Source organism: Sus scrofa, chromosome 6, assembly GCF_000003025.6.
Source record: "Sus scrofa isolate TJ Tabasco breed Duroc chromosome 6, Sscrofa11.1, whole genome shotgun sequence".
Taxonomy (NCBI): domain Eukaryota; kingdom Metazoa; phylum Chordata; class Mammalia; order Artiodactyla; family Suidae; genus Sus; species Sus scrofa.
In genome coordinates, this window is record NC_010448.4 from 108,064,241 (window position 1) to 108,083,490 (window position 19,250).

General features: G+C 42.6%; 1 long non-coding RNA gene across 7 annotated transcripts in view; it reads right to left on the reverse strand.

The window, feature by feature from the left end:
• Positions 1-19,250, reverse strand: part of LOC106510679 — a 97,854-nt gene that overhangs the window by 44,851 nt on the left and 33,753 nt on the right. For all 7 annotated transcript variants that reach the window (XR_002345445.1, XR_002345446.1, XR_001309345.2 and 4 more), the window contains exon 3: positions 11,118-11,211. This is a non-coding gene — a long non-coding RNA (uncharacterized LOC106510679). The remainder of the gene's footprint in view (positions 1-11,117; positions 11,212-19,250) is intronic.

Here is a 19,250-nt window from a genome sequence, read left to right on the forward strand (position 1 = left end):
TCAAATTAGTATTGAACTGGCTGTCAGGATGGCGACTACAATTTTGTTCTCATTTCCTTTTCTAATTTGCGGAGAAATTTTCTTCATGATGATGAACTGCTCTTTTGAAACGAAATCTCAGCAGATTTTATTTCCAAGCGGAATTAAAACAGGAAGTGAGACTCCACTGTGACAAAAGTTACATTTAGAAACCAAAGTGTCCTCATCTCCTGGCTCCCCAGGGGCAGAATGACTCCCCAGGGCTCCCAGCTGGGACTCCCGTGAAATTCATTTCAAGAGGTTCTGGCTGGCGTTTATTTCACTCCAAGACCTGAGCAAAACGTCGCAGGGTTTTAAATGCCAAAGAAAGTCCCTCTAGACTCTCAATGAGATCGTGGGAAGCCAGGGGCTGCAAGAGAGCCAGGATGGGGGCCAACTGAAGCTTAGAAAACCCGAAAGTGTTTCTTTCATTGAAAAAAAAAATCCTTTTGTGGAGGAAGTCCTGTGTGCCCAAGCAAGTTCTGACTTCACTAAAACAGCTGAGCTAAGCTCTGCCAGCCTCTTCCAGAAAGAGGGAGAAGCCTGTCTTCTCTCCGCACCGGGGCCCAGTGAATTGACAATGAACTCTGTTCCTCTTGTAAATAACAAACCCAACTCTATTCACGTTTACCCCAATTTCTTAGTAGGGACCAAAACTTCTGTCATGACATCACTGGTTCCCAAATGCTGCTGCTTCTGGTTTTGTCCGATTTTGTTCATTTATTTTGTTGTTTTGTTTTTCCCACAGCTGGCAGTGAACAAGGATCAATAAATTAGTGAGCAGGGAAAAAGAAATCGACAAACCGTCCTGAGAACACAGGAGTCTGCCAAAGCCAACAGAGAAGGCTGTGAGACAGAGCAGTTTTCTCCCATTCTTATAAATATGCAATCACTTTATCCGGTCCCTGGACTCTATAGCAGCTCATTCATTTTTGTTGTTGTTTTTGTTTTGTCATTCATTCATTCATCCATTCATCTAACAGTTTTTGAGCTGTTACTGCATTGGAAGTCATCCATTATCACAACTTTAATGGTCCTTAAACTTTAGTGTCTCACAGTCACCCTGTGACTTGCTAAAATACAAATAGCTAGACCAGAACCCCTGAGTTTCAAATTGCAATTGCGTAGCAATGAAGTGGGGCCCTGGAACTTGCACTTCTTAAAAATTCCCAGTTGGTACAGATGTTACTGGCCCCAGGAGTTCACTCTGAAAAGCACTTCATGTATATATGGGCCACCAAATCCTTTGGATGCCCAGAATGTAGAAGATGCTCAATAAATATTCATTAAGGTGAATTGAAGCTGCTTTGAGAAAATCCTGGGCTCTGAGATAACAGATTGGTTTGTACAAACATTGACACATTTTCCCAGCTGAGATAGAGACACAGTGGGCAAGAACAAATTTACAAAGCAGGGTGCTCTGGTTTATAGACCAAAGGTTAGGTTGAGGAGAGTGTATTCTACAGCTGACTTATTGGTGAACTGACACAAATGTGGACACCTCAGTGATTATTAAGTAAAAACAGAAAAATCATTTTTATCATCTTTACCACGTGCCCCTGCAGTCACCTCCTTCTTTTCCTCCTTCCCTCTTCCACCTTTTTCCCCCTATCTAGCCCTCCCCCCACTTCTCTTCCATCTCTACAAGGCTATCAGCTAATATTTGCATGCATACTTTGAGTTCTTGGAAGAGGAAACTGTACTGTTGCCAAATGATATAAATATTTTCTCTCTGTTCTTTAAGGAGATAGACAGGGCAATATTATCATCCCCCCAAAATTGTCCTCTTTATAACATCTTGTTTATCATACTTTAGAGTAAACAAAAAGCCCAATTTTTTTATGACCTCGAAGTCCATAATCTAAGGTGACTTGTGGTGTGGGTTCGCCCGTTGGCTATTTTATTTTTTGTTTTTTAAAAAATTTGTGCATATAAAATGTGTGTATATAAAATAAGTAGGAAAAGAGCAATTTAGACATAAAATATGTCAATGATAACTGCAGAGAAGGCATGTAGAACAATGGCAAGAATACAAGTGAGGATTCGTCCAATGTTTCAAAGCCCCTGGGTTCTCCTAGGACATAATGTATGCCAAAAAAGAAACAAAAGTTGCCTAACTTAATAATTCAGGATTGATGACTGATAGGTGGCTAATTGGTTATGGATGATATGGAAAAGCCATTTATTTTCTTAGGAATGAGCTTTTGATTCAATGGAGCTTCAAATAATACTTATTCTCTTGAACAGAAGACTGGGAAGATTTTAATAATGACTGGGAAGATTTTAGTAAAACTTGAACTGTGGTGCTATGGGTTAAGAACAAGATTACAGTGGCTTGAGTAGCTGCAGAGGCATGGGTTCAATCCTGGCCTGGAGCAGTGGGTTAAGGATCCCATTGCTGCAGCTGTGGCATAGGTCACAGCTGCGGCTGGGATTCGATCCCTGGCCTGGGAACTTCCATATGCCCAGGTTTGGCCATTAAAAAGACAAAAAAAAAAAAGAGAGAGAGAGAACGGGAGACATGAACGTGTCTCAATGTAGAACAGCTTCCAACACATATTTCTTCCAACATATATTTATGTTATATATGATTTATCCATCCCCTACCTTCCAATTTTATATAGGTTAAAATCTAGTTAAAATAAGTATTAAGAGCAGTCTAAGAGAAGGGAAGGAGCACTGGAATATCACAAACTGATATCCAGGGGGAGGTGAGGAGAGGGCACTGTTGCTAGGCAACTGACTTCAATCCCAGCAGCTGCCAACTCAGCTCTGCAAGGGTCTCCTTTCCCTCCCTCCCCTCTTTCATCCCCTCCTTTCCTCACCTGATAGAGTCAAGGAAAAGATCACCTGGGAGGGTGGGAGTGAGGAGTGAGAGGTTTACTGAGCAAATCTCACATCTGGGACAAAGCTATGATCTGGTTTCTAAAACGCATTACAGATTGAAATTTATTTTCCTCTTTTGGAGAAAACATGCTGGCATTAAGTTGAGGTTGTGACATGCTCATTTTTCTATCAAAGACTTGAGATCTGAAAGGTCCTCCAGAGAGGAGTAGCCATGTTTTTGAAACAAATTATCCCCTGATGAGACGCTCATAACAGAATCTGGAATCAGATGGGGGCTTCAGGGTAGGAATGGTACGTTCTGCTTTGGTTTTTGAGATGATCGTGGGATATCCACATATTTATGTCTGAGAAGGGTGGGACTGGAGGCAACTGAACTGTCTGAAGCGAAGACCTACATTTACGGGTCGTCAGCTGGTTATAAGTGGAGGTTGAAGCCCAGACGGCAGACCAATCGCAGCCGAGGGATGGTAGTTTGAGAAGAGAAGTAGCCGCAGGAAGACATGCCAGGCAAGGATGCAGACAATGAGCAGCTGGAGAGGTAGGAGGTGAAGGAGGAAAGTCAGGACAGGAACCATGCAGTGTTTTGAGGAGGAAGTGAGGACAGGGCAAATGCCAAGGAGAGGTTGAGGAAGATGTGCCAAGAGGACCTAGCACAAGTTAGCCATAGGTGATTGTGGTGGGTCGGTGAGTTCTGTCCCCCTTGTGCCTGGAGTGATGAGGCCCCGGTCGGCCAGTTTGGTCAAGTCACTTAACTTCTGTGGGTCTCTGGTGGCTCATCTATAAACTGGGCATGATAACAAGCTCCTTCAGGACAATTCTGAAGATCACTAAAAAAGGTTCTCAGTGTCTTGATATCTTCATGCCTTCTGTCTTCATCGTCCCTCACCCGGTTCTCATCCTCAGAGCTCATCTGACAATCTCCTGCCTCCCGTGTCATTTGAGCCTCTCTCTGCAAGTTCCTCTATATTTAAATTTATTGTGAATACCTTATTCTGAGGCAAGCATTTGTGACAGCAGAGTGCTGCTCTGCTTCCCCCATCCTGTACTTCCCAACTCTCCTGTCAAAGCACAATCCCCCCCACCCCAGATCTCAGTTCTTCCTTCCAACTTGATGTGTCTTCTGTGGATGTTGATGGAGCAAGTGAAGTAAAAGTCTTCCTTGAGACAAACTGTCCTTTGAGTGATGTTAAGTGACCCTTCAGTTTTCTCCACCAAAAGGATGCATGGTTGCTAGGAAACCAACAGCAGGTGTTAACCAAACCTCACATGAAAAAGCTCCCAATCTAAAGCACTGTAATTATATTCAGAAGGATTTTTAGCTGCTGTTTCATTATAATCTTTCAAAACTTTAGCTTAAAAAATATTTATTGAACCTGTACACGCAAGTGTAACAGAGAAGAACAAACCTGCCTCCATATTGGATCTATTCCTTTAGTTCCAACCTTTGTGCTCTGGTGCCTATGCTTGGTCATGCTGGCTCTGCACCTTTTGTAAAAGAATGTTGCCTATAGCTTGAAATATACAGGATAGCCCATTCTCAAGGTTCTGACCTTTAAAGATATAACACTTTTCTATTAAAAACTTGCAGAACAGAGAATAATATTTGTTTTGCTAGAAGTAGGAACTTTGTGACCACACCTGCGTGAACAGCTGCAAGAACAATGGGATTCTGGCATCAGAAAGTTTGCAACAACAAACCATACCCCCTTCCCTTTTAGTATAAAAGAAGCCTGACTTCTAATAGGGGTAAAATTGTTCTTTGGGACACTAGTCTACCATCTTCTTGAGCTGCTGGCTTTCTGAATAAATTTGCTATTCTTTGCCCCAACAACTTCTCTCTTGACTCACTGTCCTGTCATGCATCAAGCAGTATGAGCTTAGGCTCTGTAACACAAGGAACTTGCAAAGCACAAACCTGGCCATGGCGTTCCTTAACTCGAAAGGCTTTGGTGGCCTCCCACCCACAAAAGGATGTCAAAACTGCTTATTCTGACTTAAAAAGTCAGCCTCGTATTATAACATTCCCTAGTCCAGCCTCGCTTGGCCGCTATTCACTCTTCCACTCAATCTCTTGGGTCTTCCTGAAATCCCACTCTGCTCTTGCAGTGACTTGCCATTCTTCAAAACCTCACTTAAAAGATACTATTAAGTCCAGATAGAATGAATTGCTCATTCCTGTTCATTGATGATTTCAGGTGTGCATCCCTTCATTCAACAAAGAGTTTTGTCTGCTATGTACCGAGCATATCTGGTTTGCCTTCTTTCTATAGGACACGGTCTGTAATTGTGCTATGCCTGCCTCTATCATAAGGATTTCCCATTGCTGACAAAACTACAGCAACTGGTAATTCTTTGATTTCACAAATTATGGTCCTGACTTAATAAATACATAGTCGAGAATTTTAAAATTTAAAAAGCCCCTAATAATTATCCCAGAGTAGTTTTTAAAAAATTATATACGCTCTGTTACCCAATGATGCTTAGCACAGCCATAGGAGATGTCCTTCTACAGTCAGGCTTCGTTCAAGTTTTATTAAATTTCAGTTTCCCCAGGCTTCTACCCAATAGGGTAAGTATTGTTTGAAGCTCTGAGGAATAAAAAACTCATTCCTAAGGAAATAAATGGCTTCTCCACATGAGCCATAAACAATTCGCCAGCTATTAGCCATCAATCCTGAATTATTAAGATAGCCAACTTGTGTTTTTCTTTTGACACATGCTTAAAATTCTCTCTAAATCTCTGTGCATAAACAAGCCTCAGTTAATGCAGCGCTTGCATTTTCCCTGCTGCCACTGGAACAAAACATCTGATGGTGTAGTGCATCTTTGAAAAGTCTCCACTCTGCCTCCTTTATAGATGTTCCCTTGAGTTGCAGTACATTTCCCAGCATGAGCCTAAATTATAACCAGTTGTATTGCCAGAGTCAAGTGAAAAAAGCAGAAATTTGAGTATTTTGGAGGGAATTTAATATTGGAAATTCAATATATAAGTGATGAAAGAGTGGAAAAGCCAAACAGATTAGCAACATCTGGGAGCTGCTAAGGCTGAGAGGGCAAAGGCAGCAGAGGATGAGGATGAAGCCTGGAAATGGGAACTACCTGGCAAAAGCCAGTACCAGAGAGAAGGAAAATCTATAACCAAAGACATCGCCCAAGATGGAGAGAGAAGGGGAAAAGCACCATGGCCTCTACCCTTTTCCCCCAATCTTCCAGGAGCTTCCACTGGCCAAATAGAAGTTGCATCAAGCCAGAGGCAAGGAACCTGAGAATGGAATTCCCTGAAATAGCAGATAAGAGCAGGGGAGAGGCAGGGGATGGGCGTGACAGCAAACAGGAACACAATCCATGCCTTTGAGCCCTAGAGGTGAAGCTCTGGCACACCAAGTGTTGCCCACTTCTGACCCAGGCACCTTCACAGACCTCCTCAGAATCACACAGGCAACAAGCCCTAGATAACTAGGTATAAGTAGGTACTGAAAGGCATCCCCATCATGGCTCAGTGGTTAATGAAACTGACTAAGATCCATGAGGACGCCGGTTCAATCCCCGGCCTCACTCAGTGGGTTAAGGATCCAGCGTTGCCGTAAGCTGTGGTGTACGTCGCAGACGTGGCTCAGATCTGGCCTTGCTATAGGCTGGCAGCTACAGCTCCAATTCGAGCCTTAGCCTAGGAACCTCTATATGCCTTGTGTGTGGCCCTAAAAAGACAAGAGACAAAAAATAAATAAATAACTAGGTACTGACAAACATGCTGCCTCTCTTCTCCAGGAGGGCTGGCCAACTTTTGGAAAATACCAACCTAAGTTTTGTTTTCCTAAGTTTTTTTTTTTTTTTTGGCCATGCTGCAGCATGTAGAAGTTCCCAGTCCCAGGATCAAACCTGCACCATGGCAGCAGACACCTCAGAATCCTTAACCTGCTGAACCACCAGGGAACTCCCTTAATTAAATTTTAAAAATACTTTTCCATGAGAGTTCCCATTGTGGCTCAGTGGGTTAAGAACTCAACTAACATCCATGAGGATGCAGGTTTGATCCCTGGCCTCTCCCGGCAAATTAAGGATCCAGCATTGCCACACCTTGCAGCATAGGTCATGGCTCAGATCTGGTATGGTGGCTGTGGCATAGGCTGGCAACTACAGCTCCAGTTCAATCCCTAGCCTGGGAACTTCCATATGGCACGGCATGAAAAAAAATACTTTTCTAAAGTAGAAATTAAGACCTCTGCATTATGATCATGTCTCATGTTTATGTTTCAATGGGTTTTCCAAAGTTTATCTCCAATGAATATCTTTTTTCAACCTTAATATTCAAATATCTGCTCCAAAATAGTCCTATTTTTGTCACATTAACTCCCTAGAGGCTTTTCTTGGTTTCTTTCTATGTTTAGGGGAACTTTCAAGACCATGTTGAGAGCTTTAGGCAAATTTAAGTAATCTCCTTTAAATTAGAAAGAAACTGCAGGATTCCTTTGCTAGGCTGAGCCCCAGTCATCTGAAACTCATTTGCCCAAAACATTTAGTATGTACTCCTGGGAAATTCTGTGCATGCTGAAAAGATCTGAACCAGGTAGTGTAAGAGAAATCTGCTAAAAATCACCTAGAATAACAGAAAGCAATAGAAAAAAATCAGATTTCTATTCAAACTAAACAGGACTATTAAAAGCATGTTAACTTTTGGAAACTGTAATCTTCAGAAACTTTTGTCGGAATCCCTGCTGTGGTGAAGCAGGTTAAAATTCCGACTGCAACAGAACACTGTAAATCAGCTATAATGGAAAAAATACAAATCATTATTAAAAAATGAATTCTGACTGCGGAGCCTTGGGTCACTGTGGAGTCACAGGTTTGATTCCCAGCCCAGTTCTATGGGTTAAAGGATCTGGCATTGCCATAGCTGTGGCTCAGATTTAGTCCCTGGCCTGGGAACTTCCATGTGCCCTAGGTGTGGTCATAAAAATTTTAAAAAAGAAACTCTCGTCTATACTTAAATCACAATATACAACCTCTTCACTATTTTACAACCATCTTATTAATTTTTTTGAACAGCTCATAACTCCAACATCTGACGATAACCTTTGATGCTTACCTTGTATGAAGATGTGTGCGTGCGCGCGCGCGCGCGTGTGTGTTTGTGTGTGTGTAAAGCAACCTTGTGGATGTACCACGACTGCAGTTTTATATCCTGATTTTTATCACGTATCATTTTATTTTGAGGATTTTCCCATACTTTAATTTTCCACATTTAAAATATCATTTTAGGGAGTTCCCGTTGCAGCTCAATGGATTAAGAATCTGACATAGGGAGTTCCCGTCATGAATAAGCGGTAACAAACCCGACTAGTATCCATAAAGATTCAGGTTCAATCCCTTGTCTCGCTCAGTGGATTAAGGATCTGGTGTTACTGTGAGCTGTGGTGTAGGTCACAGATGTAGCTCGGATCCCATGTTGCTGTGGCTGTGGTGTAGGCTGGCAGCTACAGCTCCAATTCGACTCCTAGCCTGGGACTTCCATATGCCGCAGGTGAGGCCCCAAAAAAGGCAAAAAGCAAAAACAAAAACAAAAATTAATCACAAAAATAAAAAAATCATTTTAATTAGCTCAAAATCTATTGAATGGCTGCACTATAATTTATTAAATTATTTCCCTTTTGTTAGATCTTTAGGAACCATGTTGCCACTTATGCCTTGACAAGCTGATATGAAAAGACTGGTTTTTCCATCTATAAAGAGGAAGTAACATCATCCTGAAAGAAGCTGGCATTTCCTCTTCTCTGCCTTTAATTATTTCTTAGCTGTCTTTCGTTTCACACTAACATACTAACTGCATTTGAAGGCTTCTCTTTTTGTTATACTGAAGACTAGGAGTGAGAAAAGAGGCCACCACCTAGAGGAACTTGACTAAAGGTGTGAATAATTATTAAATTATTTTATGGAATATTTTAATGGAATTATTAATTACTAAATGGATAATTACTTGTAATGGATAATTATTAAAGTGATGACTTGGAAGAAGATAAGCTTTGTTCTTGTTCTTTATAGATTGCTGACATATTTAAGAACATATATACCTATTTATTTATATATATATATACATATGTGTGTATATATACATCTATAGATGTATATTTATATATAGGCACATATGTATAAATATATACATTTAGATGCTTAGAGACCCTGGTTAAGTGAGTGATGAATTATGAGTGCCACAGAAGGCTATGATTAAGGGCCTGATTTATTTGGACCTATTTGCTTTCCTTGTTCCTTTTGTATTTGTTTGTAGATATCAGTGATTTGGAGCAAGATTGGCCTGGCAAAGAAGCGCACTGAAAACTATCTTATTAATAAGCACATTTATACTTTTGCTATATTTATACTTTACCTTGTATATTTACACTACACCTTGTATATTTACATACTGATAGAAAAACAATAATTATGACAAAAACATAGGACTGTTGTGAGGATTAAATGAGATGACGTATGAAGAATTCAGCTCAATGCCTGGTTAATAGAATGCTATTAGCATCTGCACCCTTATCTTCATCTGAATAGGGCTTCATAGCTTACAAAGAATTTTCACACACATTTGCTCTTTTTTTTTTTTTTGCTTTTTAGGGCTGCACCTACGACATAGGGAGGTTCCCAGGCTAGGGGTCAAATCAGAGCTACAGCTGCCGGCCTATGCCACAGCCACAGCAACACCAGATCTGAGCTGCATCTGTGACCTACACCACAGCTCATGGCAAGGCTGGATCCTTAACCTGCTGAGCAAGGCCAGGGATGGAACCCGCAACCTTTCGGTTCCTAGTTGGATTTGTTTCCACTGCACCACAACAGGAACTCCCACATTTGCTCTTTTAGTTGACACAACAATTCAGAAGGTAGGCAAGGATGTGGATCTTTTTTGTCTCAAAGTCCTTCTACCCTGCGACTCATGATGGTGACTTACTCATCTGCTGAGGGCCGTTGAAATGTTCTTGCTGGACTGAATTATTATTGACTATGACTTTGGCAAAAGCAGAGGGAATGAGTGGAAAAACCTGGCAAACTATTCTGGCAGAGACAAAGGATTCAGACTCTCTTCGAATGAACTGTTTGATTTAGGCAAATTCCTTAAATCACCGTCAGTATTTGGCTAGTGTCAATAATAATGATAATAATACCATTGCACTCTTGAAGCTAGGCTTAATGTTAGAAGCACAAAAGAAGATAAAGCAGTCAAAATTACACCTTTTTAGGAGTTCCCGTCCTGGCTCAGTGGTTAACGAATCCGACTAGGAACCATGAGGTTGTGGGTTCGGTCCCTGCCCTTGCTCAGTGGGTTAAGGATCTGGAGTTGCCGTGAGCTGTGGTGTAGCTCACAGATTCGGCTCAGATCCCAAGTTGCTGTGGCTCTGGTGTCGGCCGGCAGCTACAGCTCTGATTTGACCCTTAGCCTGGGAACCTCCATATGCCGCAGGAGTGGCCCAAGAAATGGCAAAAAGACAAAAAAAAGAAAAAAGAAAAACAGAAAATGTTCCGACAAGAGCTTTCTAAATAACAGTGCACTTACTAATTGGATATAAGCGTCTCCACATTTCTTTGGAGAGTCTGCTATGGGCATGGTTAGCACCTTCTTCTTTCTGCTGGATCTGCTTTCAGGCCAGGTGTACAGGGAGCCTTAAAACTGTTCCTAACACAGATCTATACTATTTTTAAACACCCATCTCGAAGCAAAAAAGTTGGAGGGGAGTTAACATTGGGGAAAAAAAACCCCAAGGGACTAGCCATAATTCAGTGAGAGTCTGGCTGAAAAGTTGCATCCCAGGTCAAGGTCATGGCTCCTAGAAAGAACTGAAAAGCCCAGGGGCTTCAGAGTCAATGGTTTGGCACTTATGAGTGTTCCAGGTCAAGCTTAGTGTTTACATGGTTCATCAATTTGTTTTTCAAGAGCTGCCCCAAAGTCAGCAGGGATAATCAATTCTAACCACTGGGCAATCAAATAGTCAGCAGACATCCCATGAGGGTGCGAAGGAAGAAGGCAAGACATACCATTTGATTGTCCTAATCCTTTAAGAACCAGTCATGACAGAACCAATCATTCTGATCTCCCGCTGCTGCCTATTAGCACTCAACCATTAACTGACTCAACATGTGTTCCCCTCATTTCCAAAATATTTTTATAGTCACAACTGAAAAGCAATCTCTTAGGCTCATTAAGTGCTGGGATGGGAACTGTAACGCAAGTACATCAGCAGAAGGACATATACCTTTTCCAAGTGGGTGGGTCAGGCAAAGAACAAAATAGGAGGGCTCCTTAAGTCACAGACCCAGATTTCCAGGCTGGTGGAAAGTTTTCAGGGACTACAAAGAGAGAAAGAGAAATGATAGTTGGACAGTGTAAAACTATGTTAGGAAAGATGTGGCTGTCAGTTGCCTAAAACAGATCACCAAACTAGCACAGAGAAAACATGGAGCAGGAATGAGACTTGCATGATCCAAATAGCTTCTTCAAGTCTCCCTCTGCTACAAACAGACCATCTGATAAATTCTTGATCTGTTGGGACATTTTTGTCTCAGGATATAGAGGAAACAAGGAAATCAGCTGCCACACTGGACTCAAGTCTGGGAACCAGAAGCAAGCAGGGATATGAAAGGGTGGAGTCCTGGAGAATTAAGACAGTGTTTCACTTTCATCCTTGTTGACTTCACATACACACACACACACACACACACACACACACACACACACACACACACACAGATATCCAAAAGTTTATCAAAAAGCTGCATACAATGAATGATGTCTGTAATTTGCTTCAAAATTATCTCATAACAGCAGGAAGTGGGTGGAGGGTGGTAGGTGCAGGTACAGAAGAAAACAGGATTGTCTTTGAGTTGATCATTGTTGAAACTAGGTGACTAATCCTCTGGGGTTCACGACACTACTCTCTCTATTTGTATATGTTTGACAATACCCATAATAGTAAGTAAAACAAAACAATATATGATATTCCAAAGCAAAAATAAAACCCCTAAAAGGAAGAATAACCTAAAGATATGAAAAGCTTTCAAAAAAACAGCTGGAGTTCCTGTTGTGGCTCAGCGGGTTAAGAATCTGACTAGTATCCATGAGGATGCCAGTCTGATCCCTGGCCTCACTCAGTGGCTTAAAGAATCTGGCATTGTCGCAGCTGCAGCATAGGTCACAGATGCGGCTCCAATCTAGGGTTGCTGAGGCTGTGGCCTGCAGCTGCAGCCCCAGTTCAACCCCCTAGCCCGGGAACTTCCACATGCCAGAGGTGCAGCCCTAAAAAAGGAAAAAAAAAAAAAAAGAGAGAGAGAGAGAGAGAGAGAGAGAAACACTCAGAGATCCCTGATGCACAGTGGGTTAAGGATCTGGCACTGTCACTGAAGCAGCTCATGTCGCCACTGTGGCACAGGTTCAATTCCTGGCCTGGGAACTTCTACATGCTGTGGGTGCCAACCCCCCCACCCCGAAAAAGAAACAGTCTATTAACAGAGGCGAAAACAATCCCATTTCGGGAGAAAGCATGTTTTTGGAGTGTGGGGTGGGGAGATAGTATCAAAAACTGTGTGACTCAACTAGGAGCCACTTGGAAATGCATGGAAGCATTTTTACTTGTTCTAATGCTGGGTGTGGTGCTGGTTCTCAGGGGTGGAAGGCCAGGGATGCCAAAAGTCCTTTAACCTGAGGACCACAGAATTGTTCCCCTAATGCCAGTAGTGCCCCCACTGAACAGAACTGATGAAACCAAAGTGACAAAGTGGACACCAAGGAACTCTTCTATTAACCTGATCTGAAAAGCACATGGCCCACAAATGAGAAGGATAAATAGTAAGGGATGAATGGGTTTGATCCTTGGCCTCACTCAACAGGTTGGGGATCCACCGATGCTATGAGCTGTAGTGTAAGTCACAGATGTGCTCGGATTGGATCCCGAATTGCTGTGGCTCTGGCGTAAGCCAGCAGCTACAGCTCTGATTCAACCTCTAGCCTGGGAACTTCCATATGCTGCCGGTTCGGCCCTAAAAACCAAAAAGAAAAAGAAAAAAAAAATCCAATTTTCTCTGGCACTCACGAGCCACATGCCCAGAGTTTGTCTCCTCCCCCCATTTTCAGACTTAGATGGAATACTCCCTACAGGACATAAGATCTGGCATCTCAAATGGCTACTAGCCACCTAGGAGTGTGGAGGAGTTAATGCTCTGAGGGTAGCATTTGACTAATGGGAGATGGGAGAAAGCCAAGCAGATAAATTTCCCCTTCTTCCATCCCTTCCCGGAATTGGTGCAAGACACCATTTCTCCAGTTCAGCCAATGAGAAGACCTCCAAGTAGCCAGTGGACACACCTTCTATGCCTCTTCTAGGTTTGTCATGAACGAGGCTTAATCTGCTATCACCTTGTGTTACCTCCCGTTTTTCCTCACCTCACATCCCTTTTCTTATTCTCAATGCCCTGGGTTTGCACCACCCAAATAAAAAAGATCAGTTCTTAAAAAAATAAAATAAAATAAAATAAAAATAAAGACCCATATAGAATTGTAAGAAAAGGTTCAAGAAAGTTAAGGATTGAACAAGAGGACATTTGCCAAGATTCAAAAGTCGACATCATATTGAGGTAGAATAAGAATATAATCTTTGCAGGTTTCGGAAAGAGGGCTGAGCTTCCTATAATCCAGAAAAGGAAGCATCACCAAGAACTTAGGCCCACAACCCAAGGAGGCTGTGCTTGCACCACTCCTTCTGGAAGACTCAACCCTTGCCTCAGGATCTGGGAGGCATCCTGTTCCCATTCAGGAAAATCTACTAAAAGGCAAGCCCGTGGCTCCAGCAGTGGGTGAACAAGCCTGACCTCTGGAAACAAAGTTCCTGGTCTGGCCTCTCACACTGTGGATCACGTCCTCATTTCAAAGAACTCCTGGTCTGATTTGGAGAAACAAGACACACTGAAACATAATTTTGAATGTCGGAGTTCCCATCTTGGCTCAGTGGTTAATGAACCTGACTAGTATCCATGAGGACGCGGGTTCAATCCCTGGCCTTGCTCAGTGGGTTAAGGATCTGGTGTTGCCATGAGCTGTGGTGTAGGTCGTAGACGCGGCTGACATGCTGAGTTGCTGTGGCTGTGGTGTAGGCTGGCAGCTACAGCTCCAATTCAATCCCTAGCCTGGGAACCTCCATATGCCTCAGGCATAGCCCTAAAAAGACAAAAGACAAAAGACAAAAAAAAATTCTGAGTGTCAAAAAACATCATGTGCTATCACTTACATGTGGAATCTAAAAAAAAAGATGCAAATGAACTTATTTGCAGAACAGAAACAGATTCACTGACTTTGAAAAAGTAATGGTTACCCAAGGGGACAGGTTGCGGAGAGAGGGGGACCTGGAGGTTTGAGATGGAAATGTTGTAAAATTGGGTTGTGATGATGGTTGTACAATTATAACTTTTAAAAATGAAAAAAAACAAAAAACAAAAAACTCACCATATCAGCAGGTTAAGGACCCGTCATTGTCTGTGGGTTTGATCACTGGCCTTGCTCAGAGAGTTAAGGACCCAGTGTGGCCATAAGCTGAGGCATAAGTCACAGATGCAGCTCTGATTCAACCCCTGGCCTGGGAACTTCCATATGCTGCAGATGTGGCTGTAAAAAGAAAAAACAAAACAAAAACAAAAAACCCCAACCAAACAAATTAGATTAAGTCTTAAATGAGTTGCCTAGATGGTTCACCACAAGGAAGGGTATAGCCGTGGCTGGAGTCAGCAGGGAGTGAAACAAAGGGGGTGTAATCCTGATCTTAAAAGAGGGGCTAGTTTTGAATAAGCATTAAAAAAAAGAGAGCATGCAATTGCAGAAAAGTGCAGAATCACAAGGGGAGCAGGGAAGAAAACTTAAAAAGGCCTCATCCTTGGACCATGTCTTGACCTAGAACCTAGGCACCCTAGCAACGTGCCTGGCGGGCATGTGTGTGAACTCTGGCCTTCCTGTCTCGCTCAGCCCTGAGCTCTCTCTGGGCTCCGGAATTCCGTGGTGCACCAGCCTCTGACTGCTGAGGCCCCTGAGTTTTTCCTGTTCTCTGGCCTCAGATCTCTCAGATCTCTTTTGGCCAGTTGCCACAGTGCCTCGGCCTGATACAAGGAAGTGCCACTGGTCGCCCGTGGATAAACGGCTCAGATACCATCCCAAGAAAGGGAAGGAGCACAGCGTTTTACCTGAGAGGGAACTGCAATCATAATCTTTGGGTGTTTCATGTAGTCAAATCCAGAAGAAAATCTGTCCCCAAATGCTCTCTTTTCCTCTCTAGGCTTCAATGTGTACCTTTTTGGTTGTTCATTTTTTTTATTTTCTAAAAATCAGTACCAAACCTGACAGAGAAATTCACTTAACTGCATCATGAATGATAGACTGGAACATCTGAATAATATTGACTAAAACAGGGGTAACAGATGATATCTGGCATCGGCTTCGAATGCATTGATCTTGTGTTTTCCAGAGCAAGATGGCAGAATAGGAAGATCCTGAGCTCACCTGCCCCTGACGGACGCACCAAACCTACAACTACATAAAGAACGACTGTCATGAAAATAACTTGAAGACTAGCAGAAACAACTTTCTACAACTAAAGACATACAGAAAAAGCCAATGATTTAGGTATGAGGGGCAGAGATGCGGTCTAGTCAGAAGCCACACCCCCAGGTGGGAGGGGTATCGCAACTGAGGAAGTCCCCCAGCAGGAGGGGACTTGCCCTGGGAAGATGAGCCCCCATAACACCAGGCTTTGAACACCAGAGAGCTTCTGTCTGGAAGAGCTGGAGGCCAGTGGGAAATTGAGACCCTGCTCTTGAAGGGCTGGCACACGAACTCACAAACTCACTTGCTCTGAGTCCCAGCGCAGAGGTAGCAGCTTGGAAAGTTCCTGGGTCAGATGAGAAAGTGGTTGATTGACTAGTTTAGGGTATGTGCTAGATAGGAGGAGGTCTGGAAGGAACTTTCTCTGGGTTCCAAGTGCTGGCAGGAGCCATTTAAAAAATTCCCCTTCCAGAGTTCCCATTGTGGCTCAGTGATAACAAGCCAGACTAATATCTATGAGGATGCAGGTTTGATTCCTGGCCTTGCTGAGTGGGTTCAGGAACCAGCATTGCCGTGAGTTGGTCACAGACAAGGCTCGAATCTGGCGTTGCTGTGGCTGTGGCTGTAGGCTGGCAGTTGCAGCTCCGATTTGACCCCTAGCCTGGGAACTTCCATACACCACACCTGCAGCCCTAAAAAGACAAAAATAAATTAATTAATTAAATAATGAATTAAAAATTCTCCTTCCACCTAGCTGGCCTGGTGCTGGCGGGTGCCATATCTGTCACTACCCATCAAACTAGCTAACATCGTGCATCCAGTCCTGGTGTTCCCCTGGGGACCAGCCCTGCCCAACCTGCCCAGCCTTGCTGGCCCCTCCAAAGTGGCTTCCACCCTGTCCCACCTAGCAGGCTGCCTGGATGGCCCCACCGCCTGCTCCAGGGAGGGGCTACTGATCTGGGGGTCTGCCCTGCACACCAATACACCTGACAGTCACAGCCAGGCCTTGCAACACTGGGGGCTGGGCCTGCATTGCACCACTCCTCCCACAGTTGTGATAGGATTTCTTCGCCAGCACAGCTGGGAAGCAGCCCAGCCCACCAGTGCACCTGCAGCAATTACGGCCCAACCACAACAGGGGGGCACACACAGTCCACACAGGGGATACCACAGGGGAACATCTGGCTCTGATGCCCAGGGGATGTAGAGCCAGAGGGCCCCACAGTATACCTTCTACCTAAGACCACTCTTTCAAGACCTGGAGATGTAGCTAATAAACTTAATACATAGAAAAAAAAACCACAGAGAGTTAGGTAAAAGAGTTTGAAGACAAAGGGATACCTTCTAAACAAAAGAACAAGTTGAAACTTCAGAAAAAAAATCACTAAATGCAACATAGATAAGCAACTTAGATAAAAATTTGTTCAAAGAAATAGCCATAAAGATGCTCACCAAACTCGGGATAAGAATAGATGAACTCAGTGAGAACTTGAACAAAGATAGAAAATAGAGGAGTTCCCACTGTGGCACAGCGGGATTAGCAGCGTCTTGGGCGTGCTGGGATGCTGGTTCAATCCCCAGCCCAGCACAGTGGATTAAGGATCTGGTGTGGCCACAGCTATGGCTTAGGTCACAACTGCAGTTTGGATCTGATCCCTGGTCTGGGAACTCTGTATACCGTGGGGTGGCCAAAAAAAGAAAAAAAAAAGATAACAGACAAAAGAACCAGGAGTTCCCACTGCGGTGCAGCAGATTAAGGCTCCAACATTGTCTCTGCAGTGGCTCAGATCACTGCTGAGGTGTGGGGTTTATCCCCGGCCTAGTGCAGTGGGTTAAGGATTCCATATTGCCACAGCCGTGGCATAGGTCACAGCTGCAACTCGAATTTGATCCTGGCTGGAGAATTTCTGCATGCTGCAGGTGCAGCCAAAAAAAAAAAAAAAAAAAAAAAAAAACCCAAAATTTAAAGAAAGAATTTCAAAAGCAGCAACAGAAAAACAACGAGTTACATACAAGAGAACCCCTGTAGACTATCAGCTGATTTTTCAGCAGAAACTTTTCAGGCCAGAAAGGACAGGCACCATACAAAGTCCTGAAAGGAAAATATTTACAACTAAGGAAACTCTACTTGACAAGGTTATTATTCAGAACCGAAAGAGAGTTCCCCAGACAAGCAAAAGCTAAAAGAATTCATCACCACTAAACTGGCCTTACAAGAAATGTCGAAGGAACTTTAAACAGAAACGAAAGGGGCATGATCAGAAACAAGAAAATTATGAAAGGAAAAAGGCAAACATATAGTAAAGGTAGTATGAATGTCAAAGACAAAAGTAGTAAAATCATCTCTATCTAAAGTGATTAGCTAGTGACGTGTAAAATTTAAAAGGTGTGAGATACGATGTCAAAAACATAAAATGTTTGTGGGAGGGGTAAAAATGTAGCGCTTTTAGAAGGTGCTCAAAATTAAGTAACGTTTTATGTATTTTATATATATATACATCAACTGCTATATACATAGGTTGTTTTATGTGAACTTCATGTAATCACAAACCAAAAGCCTCTAAGAGATACACAAAAAATAAAAAGAAAAGAACACCACCATAACACTAAAGAAAGTCATCAAATCACAAGGGAAGAGAACAAGAGGAGTAAGGAATAGAGAAGAACTATAAAAAACAATCAAAAAACAATTAAAATGGCAATACATAACATACCTATGGATGATTACTTTAAATGTGAATGGACTAAAGTCTTCCAATGAAAAGACTGTTTATTTATTTATGGCTGAATAAATAAACACTAATTTGAAAAGATATCTGCACTCTCATGTTCATTGATTGACAATTGCCAAGATAGGGACACAACTTATCATCAATAGATGAATAAGGAAGATGTGTTATATATAAATTCATAAATGGAATATTGAAATTGATTTATTACAATGAACTCTTTCCATTTGAGACACTGTGGACCTAAGGGTATTATGCTAAGTGAAGTAAGTCAGAGACAGAATGACAAATACTGTATGATCTCACTTATATGCAAAGTCTAAGAAACAAAACAAATGAATACACAAAACAAAACAGAAACTGACTCATAGATACAGGGAACAAACCGGTGGTCAACACGGAGGACGAGTGGGAGGTTGGCTGAAACAGGTGAAGGAGATTAATAGGTATAAACTCTCAATTATAAAATAAGTGGCACAGTGGAAATGAATCCCTACTAGTATCCATGAGGGTGTGGGTTCGATCCCTAGCCTCGACCAGTGGGTCGGGGATCCGGCATTGCTGTGAGCTGTGGTGTAGGTCACAGAGGGGGCTCGGATCTGGAGTTGCTATGGCTGTGGTATAGGCCAGCAGCTACAGCCCCGATTGGACTCCTAGCCTGGGAACCTCCATATGCCAGGGGTGTGGCCCTAAAAAGAAAAAGCAAAAGAAGAAGAAGTAAGTCACTGGCATGTGATGTCCAGCATAGGGAATGTAGTCAATAATACTGTATACTTCATGTAAGATGGCTAAACAGCAAGGTCCCACTGTGCAGCACAGGAACTATATTCAATATCCCATGATAAACCATAATGGAAAAGAATATGAAAAAGGATATATATGTGTATAATCTCTTTGCAGTACAACAGAAATTGACACAACACTGTAAATCAACTGTACTTCAATGAAATTTTAAAAAATAATATTGTGATAATTTTGTGTGGTGACGGATGGTTACTAGACTTACTGTGGTGATCCATTTGTAATGGACATAAATGTTGAAACACTAAGTTGTACACCTGAGGCTAATATAATATTGG